This window comes from Hyla sarda, chromosome 8 (assembly GCF_029499605.1).
Source record: "Hyla sarda isolate aHylSar1 chromosome 8, aHylSar1.hap1, whole genome shotgun sequence".
NCBI lineage: Eukaryota > Metazoa > Chordata > Amphibia > Anura > Hylidae > Hyla > Hyla sarda.
Window position 1 is genome coordinate 48,849,809 of NC_079196.1, and position 18,776 is coordinate 48,868,584.

An 18,776-nucleotide genomic window follows, 5' to 3' on the forward strand; every position below is an offset into this window, starting at 1 on the left:
TAGTATTCAGCAGCTAATAAGCCAACGGCTGTCCGAGCATGCTGGGAGTTGTAGTTTTGCAACAGCTGGAGGTGCACCGTTTGGAGCCCACCACTGTAGAGGATGCCGTTACTGTATATTTCAATGTGTGATCACATCTAATTCTCGCAGGTTTAGTTCTGTTAGTATAGTGTGGAAATAAATCAGTCTTGTTCAGTGTTACATCCTTTAATAAACCTTTGATGACTATATAACACATACATGTGCTTGTAAGCGTATACAGGCGCCATTTACACATACGTAACACTCTGTATGTCAGTGCTGTTAGCAAGTGTTGCTTCGGCCTCGTATATGTCAACTCGTGATGGAGAATATTACATCTCAAGTTCGGAAAAAATAAGCATTTGATGTAACGGGGTTGGATAACCGATGCAATAGCACTGGTAAATGATATAACACATACAACCTTTAGTTACCTATATATAGTCTGTGTTGCTTATTAGAGAAGTGCAGACAAATAGGGCAGCCAAGAATTTAAAGGGGTACGCCGATGGGGAAAAAAACATTTGTAATCAACTGGTGGCAAAAAGTTTAACAGATTTGGAAATTACTTTTATTTAAAAAAAATCTTAATCCTTCCAGTACTTATCAGCTGCTGTATGCTCCACAGGAAGTTCTTTTCTTTTTGAATTTCATTCAAGTCTGACCATAGTGCTCTTTGCTGACACCTGTGTCCATGTCAGGAACTGTCCAGAGAAAGAGAGGTTTGCTATGGGCATTTACTCCTACTCTGTACAGTTCCTGACATGGACAGAGGTGTCAGCAGAGAGCACTGTGGTCAGAAAGTAAAAAGAGCTACACAACTTCCTCACAAATATACAACAGCTGATAAGTACTGGAAGGATTAAGATTTTTAAATAGAAGTAAGGCTTGGTTCACATCACGTTTTTCAACTACAGTTCCCACATACGTTTTCTATCAAAACCAGTATGGGAAAAAAAAACGGATGGAACAGTATGGGAAAAGTAAACCGTGTGCGTTTTTAAACCGTATACTGTTTTTAAAAGTGCATACAGTTCCGTACGTTTTTTTTTTTTAAACATACGTTTTTGAAAATTCTGTCCATTTTTAATGGGAGGAAGAAAAAATGCATACGGTTTTGCCATATGGAACCGTATACATGTGCGTTTCCCATTGACGTCCATGTTAAAAAAAAAGTATGCGGTTGCAATACGGTTTTTAACCCAGAGTCAAAACCGTGGTTGAACACGGTTTGCAGTACTGTTAAAAACCGTATTGCAAGCAAACCGTACGCAACCGAATGCATCAGGGTGCATACGGTTTGCAATGCTTTGCCTATGTATACCGTTTTCAATACCGCTCCATACATTTTCACTAATGAAAACGTATTTGGGAACCGTAGTTGAAAAACGTGATGTGAACCCAGCCTAATTTACAAATCTGTTTAACTTTCTGGCACCAGCTGAAAAAAATGTTTTCCACTGGAGTACCCCTTTAACCCCTTCAGGACGGAGCCCATTTTGGCCTTAAGGACCGGAGCGTTTTTTGCACATCTGACCACTGTCACTTTAAACATTAATAACTCTGGGATGCTTTTAGTTATCATTCTGATTCTGAGATTGTTTTTTCGTGACATATTCTATTTTAACATAGTGGTAAACTTTTGTCGATACTTGCATCCTTTCTTGGTGAAAAATCCGTAAATTTGATGAAAAATTTAAAAATTTAGCATTTTTCTAACTTTGAAGCTCTCTACTTGTAAGGAAAATGGATATTCCAAATATTTATTTTATTCACATATACAATATGTCTACTTTATGTTTGCATCATAAAATTTATGAGTTTTTACTTTTGGAAGACACCAGAGGGCTTCAATGGTCAGCAGCAATTTTCCGATTTTTCACAAAATTTTCAAACTCAGTATTTTTCAGGGACCAGTTCAGGTTTGAAGTGGATTTGAAGGGTCTTCATATTAGAAATACCCCATAAATGACCCCATTGTAAAAACTACACCCCCCAAAGTATTCAAAATGACATTCAGTAAGTGTTTTAACCCTTTAGGTGTTTCACACGAATAGCAGCAAAGTGAAGGAGAAAATTCACAATCTTCATTTTTTACACTCACATGTTCTTGTAGACCCAATTTTTTAATTTTTAAAAGAGGTAAAAGGACAAAATTTTTACTTTTATTTGTAGCCCAATTTCTCTCGAGTAAGGACATACCTCATATGTCTATGTAAAGTGTTCGGCGGGCGCAGTAGAGGGCTCAGAAGCGAAGGAGCGACAAGGGGATTTTGGAGAGTACGTTTTTCTGAAATGGTTTTTGGGGGGCATGTTGCATTTAGGAAGCCCTTATGGTGCCAGAACAGCAAAAAAAAAACACATGGCATACCATTTTGGAAACTAGACCCCTCGGGGAATGTAACATGGGATAAAGTGAACCTTAATACCCCACAGGTGTTTCACGACTTTTGCAAATGTCAAAAAAAAAATTTTTTTTACCTAAAATGCTTATTTTCCCAAAATTTTTTAATTTTTAAAAAGGGTAATAGCAGGAAATACGCCTAAAAATTTGAATCCCAATTTCTCCTGATTCAGAAAACACCCCATATGAGGGTGAAAAGTGCTCTGCTGGCGCACTACAGGTCTCGGAAGAGAAGGAGTCACATTTGGCTTTTTGAAAGCAAATTTTGCTCTGGGGGCATGCCACATTTAGGAAGCCCCTATGGTGCCAGGACAGCAATAAAAACCCCACATGGCATATCATTTTGGAAACTAGACCCCTCGGGGAACGTAACAAGGGGTTAAAAATTTTTTTTTACCTAAAATGCTTGTTTTCCCAAAAATTTTACATTTTTAAAAAGGGTAAAAGCAGAAAATACCCCCCAAAATTTGTAACACAATTTCTCCCGAGTACGGCGATACCCCATATGTGACCCTAAACTGTTGCCTTGAAATACGACAGGGCTCCAAAGTGAGAGCGCCATGCGCATTTGAGGCCTAAATTAGGGACTTGCATAGGGGTGGACATAGGGGAATTCTACGCCAGTGATTCCCAAACAGGGTGCCTCCAGCTGTTGCAAAACTCCCAGCATGCCTGGACAGTCAACGGCTGTCCGACAATACTGGGAGTTGTTTTGTAACAGCTGGAGGCTCCGTTCTGGAAACAGTGGCATACCAGACGTTTTTCATTTTTATTGGGGAGGGGAGGGGGGTTGTATAGGGGTATGTGTATACGTAGTGTTTTTTACTTTTTATTTTATTTTGTGTTAGTGTAGTGTAGTGTAGTGTAGTGTTTTTAGGGTACAGTCACACGGCGGGGGTTCACAGTAGTTTCTCGTTGGCAGTTTGAGTTGCAGCAGAAAGTTTGCGGCAGCTCAAACTTGCAGCCAGATACTTACTGTAATCCTCCGCCCATGTGAGTGTACCCTGTACATTCACATTGGGGGGGGGGACATCCAGCTGTTGCATAACTACAACTCCCAGCATGCCCGTTGGCTGTCGGTGACTGCTGAGAGTTGTAGTTTTGCAACAACTGTAGGCACACTGGTTATGTATCACTGAGTTTGTGACCCAACTCAGTGTTTCACAACCAGTGTGCCTCCAGCTGTTGCAAAACTACAACTCCCAGCATGTACGGTGCATGGTGTACGGTGACTGCTGAGTTGTAGTTTGCAACAGCTGGAGGCACACCGGTCGTGAAACACTGAGTTAGGTAAAAAAAAAACTCTGAGTTTCACAACCAGTGTGCCTTCAGCTGTTGCAAAACTACAACTCTCAGCAGTCACCGACAGCCAACGGGCATTCTGGGAGTTGTAGTTATGCAACCAGCAGATGCACCACTACAACTCCCAGCATGCACTTTAGCTGTTTGTGCAAGCTGGGAGTTGTAGTTATACAACAGCTGAAGGTACACTTTTCCATAGAAAACATGTGCCTCCAGCTGTTGCAAAACCATAAGTCCCAGCATGCCCATAAGGGAATGCTGGGAGTTGTGGTTGTCTGCCTCCTGCTGTTGCATAACTACAGCTCCCAGCATGCCCTTTTTGCATGCTGGGAGCTGTTGCTAAGCAACAGCAGGAGGCTGTCACTCACCTCCAACGATCCAGCGCATGGTGTCAGTCCCGCCGCCGCTGCTGCTCCTGGGGCCCCGATCCCAACATTAACACCGGGGATCGGGGTCCCCAGCACCCGGGGTGCACGTCCCGCACCCGCTCACGTCCTCCGGAAGAGGGGCGGAGCGGGTGCGGGAGTGACACCCGCAGCAGGCGCCCTGATTGGTCGGCCGGTAATCCGGCCGACGAATCAGGGCGATCGTGAGGTGGCACCAGTGCCACCTCACCCCTGCAGGCTCTGGCTGTTCGGGGCCGTCAGAGACGGCCCCGAACAGCCAGTAATTCCGGGTCACCGGGTCACTGGAGACCCGATTGACCCGGAATCGCCGCAGATCGCTGGACTGAATTGTCCAGCGATCTGCGGCGATCGCCGACATGGGGGGGCATAATGAACCCCCTGGGCGATATGCCGGGATGCCTGCTGAACGATTTCAGCAGGCATCCGGCTCCGGTCCCCAACCGGCTAGCGGTGGGGGCCGGAATTCCCACGGGCGTATGGGTACGCCCTCGGTCCTTAAGGACTCGGGATGCAGGGCGTATCCATACGCCCTATGTCCTGAAGAGGTTAAGGAGGTTAAAATCTTGAATTATAATACGAAAGTACCAGGAACCAGATATCAACAATAATGACTATCCTAGATATACAGTGGTCCCTCAAGTTACAATATTAATTGGTTCCAGGATGACCATTGTATGTTGAAACTATTGTATGTTGAGACCATAACTCTATGGAAACCTGGTAATTGGTTCTAAAGGCACCAAAATGTCATCCAAAATTTGGAAAAAGTGAGAATTAAAGAAAAATTAGTAGATAACTAATATAGATAAAGAAAATCCTTACATATAAAAGTAAGAAAGATCTGCTGGGAGCTGTAAATCACTGTCTATGTCATGTGTTTCCCAACTAGGTTGCCTCCAGCTGTTGCAAAACTACAACTCCCAGCATGCCCGGACAGCCAAAGGCTGTAATACCTCCCTGTACTGTAGGGGGCGCTACCAGACACCAGTCAGTGCATAGACTTCAGTAATACAGGGGTTTTACCAGTGAATGCCCATTCTGATTGGTCGGTTCTTCCAGCCATTGACACGTTTCACAGATCTGGACTGTCTGTACATTGTATGTTGAGTCTGGTTTCAACTTACAATGGTCCAGAATAGACCATTGTATGTTGAAACTATTGTATGTTGAGGCCATTGTAAGTTGAGGGATCACTGTACTACCAGAAAGTGATGAGGCAGGAGATATAGGAGCAAAAGACCATGGGGGGCTATTCTCAAGAAGAGGTAGAGGAAGGGAAGGAGGCACAAGCAGGATTATTATCCAAGGGTCCCATAGTCTCCAGTTAGTTGCCCAAGGAAAGGGGATGGCGGCAAATGAAACCCCTAATATTGAAATATAAGGGTGTACTCACACCACGTCTTTGCAATACAGCAACCGGGGGAATTTCAATGCTGTCCGGGGCCGTATCCCCGCCATTCCTGCACCGCACTCCATTCATAGGAATGTGCCGGACAGGGACTTTAGTTGGCTCATTTATGGACCGTATCCGGTTTTGGTGTCAGACTGAATACCGTGGTTTTTAGTCTGGCAATTAAATGAATACAGTTTCAGAAATGAGCCAACTGGAGTCACTATCTAATTCCGTCCGGCTCATCAGTGAATAGGGTGCGCCGTGGGTCTGGCGGGGATACGGCAGCAGCCGGTTTTAAATTATCTTGCCGGATCCGGCTGCCGTATTGCAAAAACGTGATTGGTAAGCTTATTTATTTATTTATTTTTAAAATTTTCTTAGTTTTTCAGTTTTATAATATATATATTGTTTTTTTTTATTATATCTTATAGCTTATCTGTTGGATTGAAGATGACAAATGAAAAGACCACAGTGACTTGAGCTTCTCCGGTATGTCCACGTAATATCTATATATTTATATTATAAAAAGATAATGAGGGGTATGAATGAAGGATTTTACACAGTTTTTTTTACTGTCATTTGTCACAATTTTCTTTATGTAACTTTTTTGTGACAATAAGTTGTGCCAAATGGTTTAGAACATTATCACTGATTTGACAGTGTAATTCATGATTTCAGTGCCTGGATGGCACCCACAGTGAAGTCGGTAAAATAATAGAATATATTTTTCCACCAGTGGCTAACTGTACAGTACTGTTTGGATACATAATTCTACTATTACTCGACCGTTATTATTATCATTTGGTACATTACACCGGACTATTAGATAATTAAAGGGGTTATCCAGGAAAAAAAAAAAAAATGTTATATATCAACTGGCTCCAGAAAGTTAAACAGATTTGTAAATTACTTCTATTAAAAAATCTTAATTCTTTCAGTACTTATGAGCTTCTGAAGTTAAGGTTGTTCTTTTCTGTCTAAGTGCTCTCTGATGACACCTGTTTCGGAAACCGCCCAGTTTAGAAGCAAATCCTCATAGCAAACCTCTTCTAAACTGGCCGTTTCCCGAGACAGGTGTCATCAGAGAGGACTTAGACAGAAAAGAACAACCTTAACTTCAGAAGCTCATAAGTACTGAAAGAATTAAGATTGTTTAATAGAAGTAATTTACAAATCTGTTTAACTTTCTGGAGCCAGTTGATATATGAAAAAAAGTTTTTTCCTGGATAACCCGTTTAAGATTGACGGAGTATCAGTGACATTGCCGGATTATTTGGCAGTCTGCTATCTCACATTATTTTATATTATTTCCCTTTTTTTTAAATCATGTTTCATGCTATATTTACGTGGTTATTCCTCCCACAAGGGCCCTGTGAGGGGAATCTATACAGTGGTCCCTCAAGTTACAATATTAATTGGTTCCAGGACGACCATTGTATGTTGAAACACTTGTATGTTGAGACCAGAACTCTATGGAAACCTGGTAATTGGTTCTGAAGCCCCAAAATGTCATCCCAAAAATTGGAAAATGTGAGGAATAAAGAAATATAAGTAGATAACTAATACAGATAAAACGAATCCTTACATATAAAAGTAAGAAAAAGCTGCTGGGAGCTGTAAATCACTGTCTATGTCAGTGTTTCCCAACCAGGGTGCCTCCAGCTGTTGCAAAACTACAACTCCCAGCATGCCAGGACAGCCAACGGCAGAAAATAAGGTGTTGCTTAAAGAACTTATAATATTATTAAATGTATCCAGTATAATAATCAAATACACCAATTTCCACAGAATGGGAAAACGCTAAATAAGTTTTTACCATTTAAAACTACAGCTCCCTGTATGACCTAAGTAGTGGTGAGGTTATGCTGGGAGTTGTTGTTTCACCCATCATTACTGCAAAACTTACAAGTGACTACAGCTCTGATGGGACAGTCAGGACAATACAGAATGATATCAGTGACTACAGGTGACGTCTTCTCTATAGTCTTTCCTTATCTAATTCAGATGGTACATACCACCGGGTCCAGCTAAATGTTCTCGCTGCATAACTTGACGCCCAGACAGCTCTTCACTGTGTCAGCGGATTCTGATCTATATGAAAAAAGTATTATTATAATACTGCCAAACACCATATCCTTCGAATATAATTCTGACACACTGTACCCTCTGAATATAATACTGCCACACACTGTACCAACTGAAAAATACTGCCACACATTGTACCCACTGAATATAATACTGCCACACACTGCAACAACTGAATATAATACTGCCACACATTTTACCCACTGAATATAATACTGCCACACACTGTACCCTCTGAATATAATACTGCTACACAATGCACCCTCTGAATATAATACTGCTACACACTGTACCAACTGAATATAATACTGCCACACACTGTACCCACTGAATATAATACTGCCCACACACTGTACCCAATGAATAATACTGCCACACACTGTACCCAATGAATATAATACTGCCACACACTGTACCCTCAGAATATAATAATGCCACTCACTGTACCCTCAAAATATAATACTGCCACACACTGTACCCTCAGAATATAATAATGCCACACACTGTACCCTCAGAATATAATACTGCCACACACTGTTCCCAGAATATAATACTGCCACACACTGTACCCCTGAATATAATATTGCCCACACACTGTACCCTCAGAATATAATGCTGCCACACACTGTACCCTCTGAATATAATACTACCACACACTGTACGCTCTAAATATCCCTCTGAATACAATATCGTGATGTGTTGTGGCTAATGAAAACCGTACTACCCCAGAAATTCCTTATACTCTGTGCCCCTCATATATAGTAGTAATGCCCCATCCTGTGCCCCCACATATAACTATGACCTGTCCTGTTCCCCCCACATAATAATAATGCCCTCCATCCTGTGCCCCTACCATATAATGCCCCCTGTGCTGTGCCCCTCACATATAATGCCCCTGCAATGTTCCCCTCACATATAATGCCCCCCATTCCTGCTCCCTCAGGGGGCATTATAAGTGAGGGGAACATAACAGGGGGCATTATAAGACAGGGCACATTATATGCTAGGGGCACATGACAGGGGGGCATTATATGTGAGGGGCACATGACAGGGGGTTCCTCACTTATAATGCCCCCCTATCATGTGCCCCTCACATATAATGCCCCTGTAATGTTCCCCTCACATATAATGCCCCCCTATCCTGCCCCTTCAGGGTGCATTGTAAGTAAGGGGCACATAACAGGGGGCATTGTAAGTTGAAGTACAGGGGGGCATTATAAGTGAGGGGCCCAAGACAGGGGGGCATTATAAGTGAGGGGCCCAAGACAGGGGTGCATTATAAGTGAGGGCCTGTTATGTGCCCCTCACTTATAATGTCCCCCTGTCATGTGCCCCTAACATTTAATGCCCCCTGTCATGTCCCCCTCACATTTAATGCCCCTGTTATGTGCCCCTAACTTATAATGCCCCCTTCATGTGCCCCTCACATTTAATGCCCCGTTATGTTCCCCTCACATATAATGCCCCCTATCCTGCACCCTCAGGGGGCATTTAAAGTAAGGAGCACATGACAGGGGGCATTCAATGTGAGGGGCACATGACAGGAGGAATTAAATGTGAGGGGCACATGACAGGGGGGCATTATATGTGAGGAGCCCCCCTGTCATGTGCCTCTCACTCATAATGCCCCCCTGTCATGTGCCACTCACTTATAATGCCCCCCTGTCATGTGCCCCTCACTTATAATGCCCCCTGTCATGTGCCCCTCACTTATAATGCCCCCCTGTCTTGGGCCGCTTATATATAATGTGCTTCGACTTATAATGCCCCGTTATGTTCCCCTCACATATAATGCCCCCTGTCCTGCACCCTCAGGGGGCATTGTAAGTAAGGGGTACATAAAAGGAGGGCATTATAAATCAGAGCACATTATTTGTTAGCGGCACATGACAGGGGGGCATTATAAGTGAGGGGCACATGACAGGGGGGCATTATAAGTGAGGGGCACATGACAGGGGGGCATTATAAGTGAGGGGTGCATGACAGGGGGGCATTATAAGTGAAGGGCACATGACAGGGGGGCATTATAAGAAAGGGGCACATGACAATAGATAGATAAATAGATATGAGATAGATACATAGATATGAGAGATAGATAGGAGATAGAAAGACAGATAGATCAGTGTTCCCCAATCAGGGTGCCTCCAGCTGTTGTAAAACTACAACTCCCAGTATGCCTACAAAGCCAAATACATGCTGGGAGTTGTAGTTTTACTATAGTTAGAGGCCTCTGCTGGGAAACACTGATAAAAGTTCCCCTTTACCTGTCTCCCGAGCCTGACCCTCCCCCCCTTCCCCCCCCCCCCCCCCCCAAAGTTACTTACCACGAAGGGCAGCATCAGGGTGGGCAGGGGGGGGTCTGGAGGCATTGGGTGGGTGTCCGGGCCTGTGGTGGAGGGCAGTAAGCTGAGCCCGGCCTGCTAGAAACACAGAGGGGTGAGAGGGGGAGGAGCTTATCTCTTACCAGCCCCTGCACAGTGTAATGGCTGCAGACTGAATGATGCTCAGACCAGAGCATTCCCAGCACTGACAGGCAGCCCGCAGAGAATGGTGTCCTGCAGAGAATGGTGTCCATTCACACGCTGCAGGTGAGGGGACAGTTGAGCCGGGGCTGACAGCTCCTGCTCATCACTAATATAGTATCGGGAGGGGCAGCAATCTCGGGGGGGGGGGGGGGCAATTGCCCTGGATCCGCCACTGGTCTATACATTGATCAGCTATAACATTAAATCTATGATGACAGATGATGTGAATAACATTGATTATCTCAGTGATGCTTTTTAAAGGGGTATTCCAGGCAAAAACTTTTTTTTTATATATCAACTGGCTCTGGAAAGTTAAACAGATTTCTAAATTACTTCTATTAAAAAATCTTAATCCTTCCAATAGTTATTAGCTTCTGAAGTTTTCTGGCTAACTGCTCAATGATGATGTCACGTCCCGGGAGCTGTGCATGATGGGAGAATATCCCCATAGGAACTGCACAGCTCCCCGGACGTGACATCATTATTGAGCAGTTAGACAGAAAAAAAACAACTCAACTTCAGAAGCTAATAACTATTGAAAGGATTAAGATTTTTTTAATAGAAGTAATTTACAAATCTGTTTAACTTTCCGGAGCCAGTTGATATATAATAAAAAGTTTTGGCCTGGAATACCCCTTTAAGGGGTGGAATGTATTAGGCGGCAAGTGAACAGTCTAGAAACTGATTTGTTTTCTACTCCAGTAGAAAACTTCTTTTTATTTTTATTTTTTTAAATCAACTGGTGCCAGAAAGTTAAACAGATTTGTAACTTACTTCTTTTTTAAAATCCTTCTTCTTAATCCTTCCAGTACTTATCAGCTGCTGTATACTACAGAAGGAAGTTCTTGATTTTCTTTTCTGTCTGACCACAGTGCTCTCTGCTGACACCTCTGTGTGTGTCAGGAACTGCCCAAAGCAGGAGAGTTTTGCTATGGGGATTAGCTCCTACTCTGGACAGTTCCTAAAATAGACAGAGGTGTCAGCAGAGAGCACTGTGGTCAGGCTGAAAAAAAATTCAAAAAGAGAAGAACTTCCTCTGGAGCATACAGCAGCTGATAAGTACTTTTAAATGTAATTTACAAATCTGTATAACTTTCTGGCACTAGATGATTTTAAACAAATTGTTTTCTATTGGAGTACCTCTTCACCAAAGAAAAATGGACAAGAACATTTGGGCTGTTCCCAGTTTGCATACTTTGTTCTACCAGACATGGTCCAAGAAGAACAGGGAACAGGATCATGGCTGACCAACGCTCAAGGCTTTCCTATTTAGCTGATCCCACAGAAGTGCTACTGTCGCACAAATTGCTTAAAAAAAAGATATAGGCTATTGCCATTTTTTCCATAGATCTTCATTGAAAATTTAGCTTACTTTTGCTTCTATAACAAGTGCAGCTTGCTCTTTAAGCTCTATTGTCTCTCTATACTTGTATAATCTGATTCTCCAATGCCAACTACCTTTCTAAAGCATAGAGCATAACATGTCTGATCGTGGGGGTCTGGCCGCTGGGACCCCAAGCGATCTCCAGCACTGGCCCCTCCCAACACACATGAACAGAGGGGGCGTGGCGTCACTAACACGGAAACCCTAGGCTTTTGTGTTTGTAACGCCACAGTGCCAGCCTAGAGATTGCAAGGGGTCCCAGCGGCCAGAGCCCTGCGATCAGAGACATCTTATCCCCAATCCTTTGGATAGGGGATAACATGTCTAAGGGTGGAGTACCCCTTTAAGCTGGTGTGTAACCCTCTTCCTGCTGCTATCTCTAATACTATAAGAGCTATATATACTGTAAGAATGAGTAGCAGTTGAATAGTAGCCCATGTTTAAAGTCAACATAAAAAAAAACATAAAAAAAAAAAACTTGCAAAGTTGTCCATAGCATTTAATGCTGACTATGATATGAAGGTGTAAAAACAATCATACTATCATATGCATAGCCATATGGGCATGTTAATAGCAGTTATGTGGATGTTACTCTGGATATGACAAGGTCCACCTACTTACCGTATTTTTCTCCCTATAGGACTCAGCGGCGTATAAGACGCACCCAATTTATAGGTGCAAAATCTAAAAAAATAAAGATTTTCAACCCAATAGTGGTCTTCAACCTGCGGACCTCCAGATGTTGCAAAACTACAACTCCCAGCATGCCCAGACAGCCGTTGGCATGCTGGGAGTTGTAGTTTTGCAACATCTGGAGGTCCGCAGATTGAAGACCACTGCATAGGAGGTAATACTCACGTGTCCCCGCCGCTCTGGACCCGTCACCGCTGCCCTGGATGTCGCTCCATCGCTCTCGCCGCGTCCCCGTCTCTCCGGAACATCTCTGCTGCCGGCCGGGTATCCTTGCTTTCCGTCGCCGCCATCACGTCGTTACGCACGCCGACGCACGTACGCGACGACGTGATGACGAGGAAGGAGAGCGCCGGCCATACAGGGGATCCCTGAATGGAGAAGACACCGAGGAGGCAGGTAAGGTCCCTCCCGGTGTCCTGTAAGCACTACCCCGGCTATTCAGTCGGGCTATTCAGTCGGGTCCCAGCCCGACTGAACAGCCGGGTTAGTGTCACTTTCCCTTCAGACGCGGCGGTCAGCTTTGATCGCCGCGTCTGAAGGGTTAATACAGGGCATCACCGCGATCGGTGATGTCCTGTATTAGCCACGGGTCCTGGCCGTTGATGGCCGCAGGGACCGCCGCGATAGGGGTGTATTCGCCATATAAGACGCACCGACTTTTTCCCCCCAGTTTTGGGGAAGAAAAAGAGAGTCTTATACGGCGAAAAATACGGTAAATGGCATTGCGGATCAAGTCCTGTCCCTTATGGCAGCAGGATTCCCTAATGGCAGTGGTCTCTCTCAAGAGGATAATGGGGGAGATTTATCAAAACCTGTGCAAAGCAACCAATCAGCTCACTTCTTTCATTTTTAACAAGGCCTCTGAAAAATTAAAGAAGCGATCTGATTGGTTTCTATGGGCAACTGGGCAACGCTTTGCAGAGGTTTTGATAAATCTCCCCCAATGTCCCCACCACCATGCAAAAAAAATTCTGGAATGGTTTTAGGAATATCAATGATCTCAATCCAATTGAGAATTTGTATAATGTGCTGGAAAAACCATATCTGATCCATTGAGGCCACACCTCACAACAGACCTTAAATGGGAACTGTCAGATCCAAAAACGTTTTATATGTTTCTGATAAAATTGAAATACGTTTTGTAATATGGTTGTTTAAAAAAAATATATGAAAATTTAATAAAGAAAATGGCTACTGAAAATCCCTCCACTAGGGGTCCCAATACCTGCTGGGACACTAACCAGTCCTCCAGCAGCATCAACTTGTCCATGAGTAGGTACACCAATCACCTCCCAGCACCTCAAGGGAGGGACACGCCCCCTCCCAACACACACCTATTGCCTTCCACAACAAGGGAGGGACACGCCCTCTCCTACCACACACCAATCACCTCCCACCATAAGGGAGGGACACGCCCCCTCCCAACACACATGCTCCCTTCCCCTCAGAGGATTTCTAACACAGTGAGAAAATAAAAAAATAAGTATTTTTATAATAAATACAGGGGGATAGAGGCATAAAAATGTACATGTAGATGTACATGGGCGGGATTAGGTACTAAGTAACATATATATATATATATATATATATATATATATATATATATATTTTTTTTTTTTTTTTTTTTGTAAGATCTGACAGGTACACTTTAAAGGATTTGCTGCTAACTTCCTGGTACCAGATACCACAGGACACCTTCAGAGGTCTTGACTTCATACCTCAATGGATTAGAGCTGTCTAAGTGGCACAAGGTGCAAAATGAGTTTAATATTATGGCTGATCAATGTACCTTGTGTATTTACTTCACACTTTCCAGTGCTAACGTTTTACAAGATAAGATGTCAGTGGTGCAGTAAAGTTCTCCTGGTCTTTGAGTTTCGGAGCGGTCTCGGCCTTATAAGAGTTGGTTTTGTGTGGAGCTTTCTAAAGGTCACAGTAAATTCGTGTTCAGATTGATGGGAGCGCCAGTGACATAATCACAGCTCCACTGTTCCGAGGTAAAGTACAACATGATGAAGTAGTTTTTAAGAAAAGGGGTCAAAGTGAATTGGTCAATCGGAAAAAAAAAATGCACTTGATGTTCTTAAGGGGGGAAGAAAACTGAAATGATAAATCATCACTGTACATTGGTTTGGTGGGTAGATCTGAAAAACATTGCATTCTTGTTCACAATAAGCGGCCATATAAGTGAACAGACCTTAAAGGGAACCTGTCAACAGATTTTACCATATATAACATGTGGAAACACTTTACATATGGTAAAATGCCCCATGAGACATTCCTGCTGGCAGCGATGGTGAAGAAATGAAGTTTAAAAGATGTCCCCGCTGGCCCATAAGTAGTCCCCTGGGAGGGGGAAACCATCCTTTTCTTGTACTATGTGCTCGGGCTGTGATCATCCCCCCCTCAGCTTCATTGACAGCCCGGGCACAGCCCCCACCATCGCTCTGTCTGTTTAGGGAGCATGATTACAGCTGAGGGGGTGTGATTACAACCAGAGCAAACAAGACTAGAAAAAAATGGCTCCCGGCCAGGGGACTTCTTACAGGCCAGCAGGGACACCTTACAAACGAGGGATCAGCCCCTTTCCTGAAAAGCAGCCCCCGTTTTCCAGTAAAGCCACACCACCTTTTTAAGTGAAAAAAGTTTCTAAAACACACATTTTTGTTACAATAGCATATCTGAGTCTTGAACAATAATGTTCTTCATCAATGCTGCTGTTCGAAACACATCTAGTGTGGATGCAGCATTGTTCTATGTTTTAGCCATAAAGCAATAAAAAAATTAAATATTTAGTTGCACTGACCCCAAAGATTGCTGAATCTTCTTTGGCACATTTCCTGTGCTACATGGGTGAGTGAGAAGTGAGGATTGTAGGGACCCAGTAATGGGTGGTGTGATATATGGTTGCTGTCACCTGGTTGGAGTGATTCTCTCAGCACTTTATATGGTCCTATCTTCATTATATAAACTTGTTTGCACCTTGATACCATCCGTACCTGCCTTGTATATTACTGGCTATTTATGTAATATTTTAATTATTGATAGATAAATTTGTGAAGTTTTAATATATATTTTTGTTTGTGTGGCGGACGACTTCGTTTTTTTGTTGTACAATGTTGTTGGATTACTATCATTTAATTGGTCCCGAGCAGCTGTAGGTCTATAGCGATTTTCAGTCTCCGAAATGTTGAGGAATACAACAGAGTGAAGTTTCAGAACATTTATTCAGATATCTTATAAAGTGGATGATATAGAATTTGTAGAGAAAAAAAGTATTGAAGTGCTGCCACCAATCACCATCCTAAAGAGTCATATCAGTGTACATGCTGGCATTACCATTAAGGCCAGGGATTGGCTGGTGGTCGCAAGTGTTGTTACGGCTACGTCATCGCTACAGGAAAGTAAACAAAGACCGGCGGGAAAAGTCATTGCATCAGCGCTGGGGCTGCAGAAGGGTTGCCCAAGATTAAAATGTATCCACAGGATAGGGGATAACTAGCTGATTGGTAGGGGTCCTGCCTCTGAGACCCCCACTGATCACAAAAATGGAGGTGACATGTCCCCTGATTTAATTGAACGGCAGCATGCATGCAGGGGTTACTGCTCAATTCCCTCTGATCATACTATAGGGACCTTTCCACCAGATCTGCTGCTTACATCTTGGTGCTAGAACCAGAGGACACGTTCAGAGGTCTTGTGGACTTTATGCCTTAAAGGAGAACTGTAGTGCAATATAACCTATCCCGGGGGGTCCTACCACTGGGACCCCCGCAATCTCCTGTATGGGGCCACGGCAGTGCTGGAAGGGGACTTTCTTTCCCCGCATGACGCAGTGGCCGGCACGTCCCCTCCATGTATTCCATAAAGATAAATGGAAGGGGCGTGTCTGTCAAACAAGAGATCCCGGGGGGCCCCAGCGGTCGGACTTCCCGCGATCTATAACTTATCCCCTATCCTTTGGATAGGGGATAAGTTATATTGCACTACAGTTCTCCTACAAAGGATCAGAGTTGTCTGGGTGGAGCAAAAGGAACATACACCAAACTATTTGAATGAATCGAGCGGCAGCATGCAATGCCCGGCCAATAACCAGTTCCAGTTCACTCTGTATAGGACTTTCCAACAGATCTGCTGCTTACATCTTGGTGCCAAATACCGCAAGATACCTTCAAAGGTCTTGTGGACTCCATGCCTTAAAGGATCAGAGATGTTTTGGTGGCACAAGGGGAACCCACACCAAACTAATTGAATGAATTGAGCAGCAGCATGTAATGCCCGGGCGCTACTCAATTCACTCTGTATAGGAATTTTGAACATTGCCGAGTGCTGAACTTTAAAGTCCCATAGACAGCTGCCCCTCCATTCAGGAATCATTTGACCTCTACTTTTATGATTGATGGGGGTCCCAGTGGTCAGACCTCCACCGATCAGCTAGTTACCCTCTATCTACAGGATAGGGGGTATCTTTTAACCTTGAGTTTATCTCTTTAAGTGGCTTTTTAACAGGGAAAATTACTGTTTGTCTCAAAAAGTTGTGGTCATCCAACTAGATGTCGATGGCTAAAGTTGCCGCTTGAAGGACGTCATGTGATGATGGGGAAAATATTGGTAGTAGTAACTTTTGGTACAATGTTAAATCTATAGGTCATAGGGGGAGATTTATTAAACCTTGTGTAAAGGACCGGTTGGGCAGTTGCCCATAACACCCAATCAGATTGCTGTCTTGGAGGCCTAAAGAATAAAATAAGTAATGAGATTGGTTGCTATGGGCAACTGCTCCATTGATCCTTTACTCAAGGTTCCATAAAGCTGTCCTAAACTGTGTCCCTCCTGATATTGCATAACTTTAACTCCCAGCATTCCCGGACAGCCGTTGGCTGTCCGGGCATGCTGGGAGTTGAAGTTTTGCAACATTTGAAGGGCCACAGTTTCAGAGCACTGCCTTTGAGTTTGTGAACAGCGCAGCGATGATTATTTCAGGTATGTTTAGTCACAACGGAACGACAACTTACCAAATATTTCAGAACATCCTCAGGGAAAGCTGCCAACGTATCAGTTGAGGAAGTTTACAGGAATATAGTGGGGAATGTCCCAGCAAGAACCAAAACCGAGCTGTAAAAATGAAATATATGGGAGCATTAAACATTTAATGTGGAGATAAGGTCGGAGACCCCACAGAAATGAGCAAAGCAGGAGGCGGCAAGAAGGAGCTATATGTATAAGGACTTGGCAGAGTGAAGGATGCAATTACCAGAAAGCAATTTGTAAAGTTGTATGCATTCTCATTAGCATAATGTAGACTTAGTGCTGTATAAAGCATACACTGACAAAACTGCTGAGTTATAAGCCGCGTATAGGAAGGTTTACTAAAAGGCATCAACGTCTCCACTCAGGCTTCCTAGCAGAGAAATTGCATCATTAGCCAATATAGCTATCTCATATAAATGATGTAGACTGCAGTCATAGTCGAGAATGGGACTTTTTTTTAAAGGAGAACTCCAGCTAAAGTAAAGTTATCCCCATTCCACAGTAGCTCTGGGACCCCCCGCGATCTCCGGGACCCTGGCTCTCTTAGTGAGTTGCATGTGTCGTCTACCGGTAGACGGCACGACCTTCATTCATTTCAATGCGATGATGCCCGAGTGCTGAATTCGGGTCTTTTTGGTGCTCCCGTAGAAGTAAATAAAACGTGCCACCTGCAGCATGCGCTCCTCACTGAGCGCCAGGTCCTGTTCCAGTGCTTGCTAGCGCCCCCCCCCGCCCCCCCCCCACCCCAGCTACTTATCCCCTATCGTGTGCATAGGGGATATGTTTTGTTTTTTTACTCCTCAAGGGTATGTTCACACTATGTAATTCCCAAGGAATTCCGCAATCGGAATTCCGTGATGGGAATTCGTGCTGTGAACTGCTAGCATCAGTGTGAATGGGTTGGAACATGTTCATTCTTTGTGTGGAAGTCCGCGAGCACTGAGAGCCGTCAATGGTGATGGCGCTGTGCCGCATGGTTCTACCACCAAAGTATTTTGCGGCGGCCAGCAGAATGGAATTTCCGCTCGCGGAATTCAGATGTAGCAGTGATGAACTTGGTGCCGCATTATTTGAGCCTTATCATTATTCTCTTAGTCACCGTAGTTTGAAGAATTAGGTTTTTACCTACAGTCGAGGACCCAACATACTATAGAGGTAGGCTAGGAGGCTGCTCTGGGGCCCTTGCAGAAAGGGAATCCAGCTCTGGTTGCTTGTAAGGGTATGTTTACATTGAGGAATTGATGAAGAATTGTTTCGGTCAGGAAATTCAGAAAATCTGCGATCTTATGCCGGGTGCAGAATTTGCATGGAATTTACAGAGGAAATGAGGAGGACATTCAGGAAATGCTGTGGATGAACTCGAGTCACTTTGGGGTTTGATCCACGTGAACATTTTGCGTCACTTTTGCACTAGACTTATTTCAGGAAAAATAAAGTCCCATTGACTTCCATAGGCTTTTACTCGCAGATTCCGCCAGACAAATGAACATGTTCAATCTTCTGGCGAAATACAATTCAGCATCAGAATTTT

General features: G+C 43.7%; 1 protein-coding gene across 5 annotated transcripts in view; it reads left to right on the plus strand.

The window, feature by feature from the left end:
• B3GALT1 (beta-1,3-galactosyltransferase 1) overlaps nucleotides 1–18,776 on the plus strand; it is a 443,777-nt gene that overhangs the window by 174,849 nt on the left and 250,152 nt on the right. For 4 of the 5 annotated variants that reach the window (XM_056536926.1, XM_056536924.1, XM_056536925.1 and 1 more), the window contains exon 2: nucleotides 5,959–6,016. The exons of the other annotated variant lie outside the window; for it this stretch is intronic. The gene's annotated coding sequence lies outside the window, so the exon portion shown is untranslated. The remainder of the gene's footprint in view (nucleotides 1–5,958; nucleotides 6,017–18,776) is intronic. 5 annotated transcript variants of the gene reach the window in all.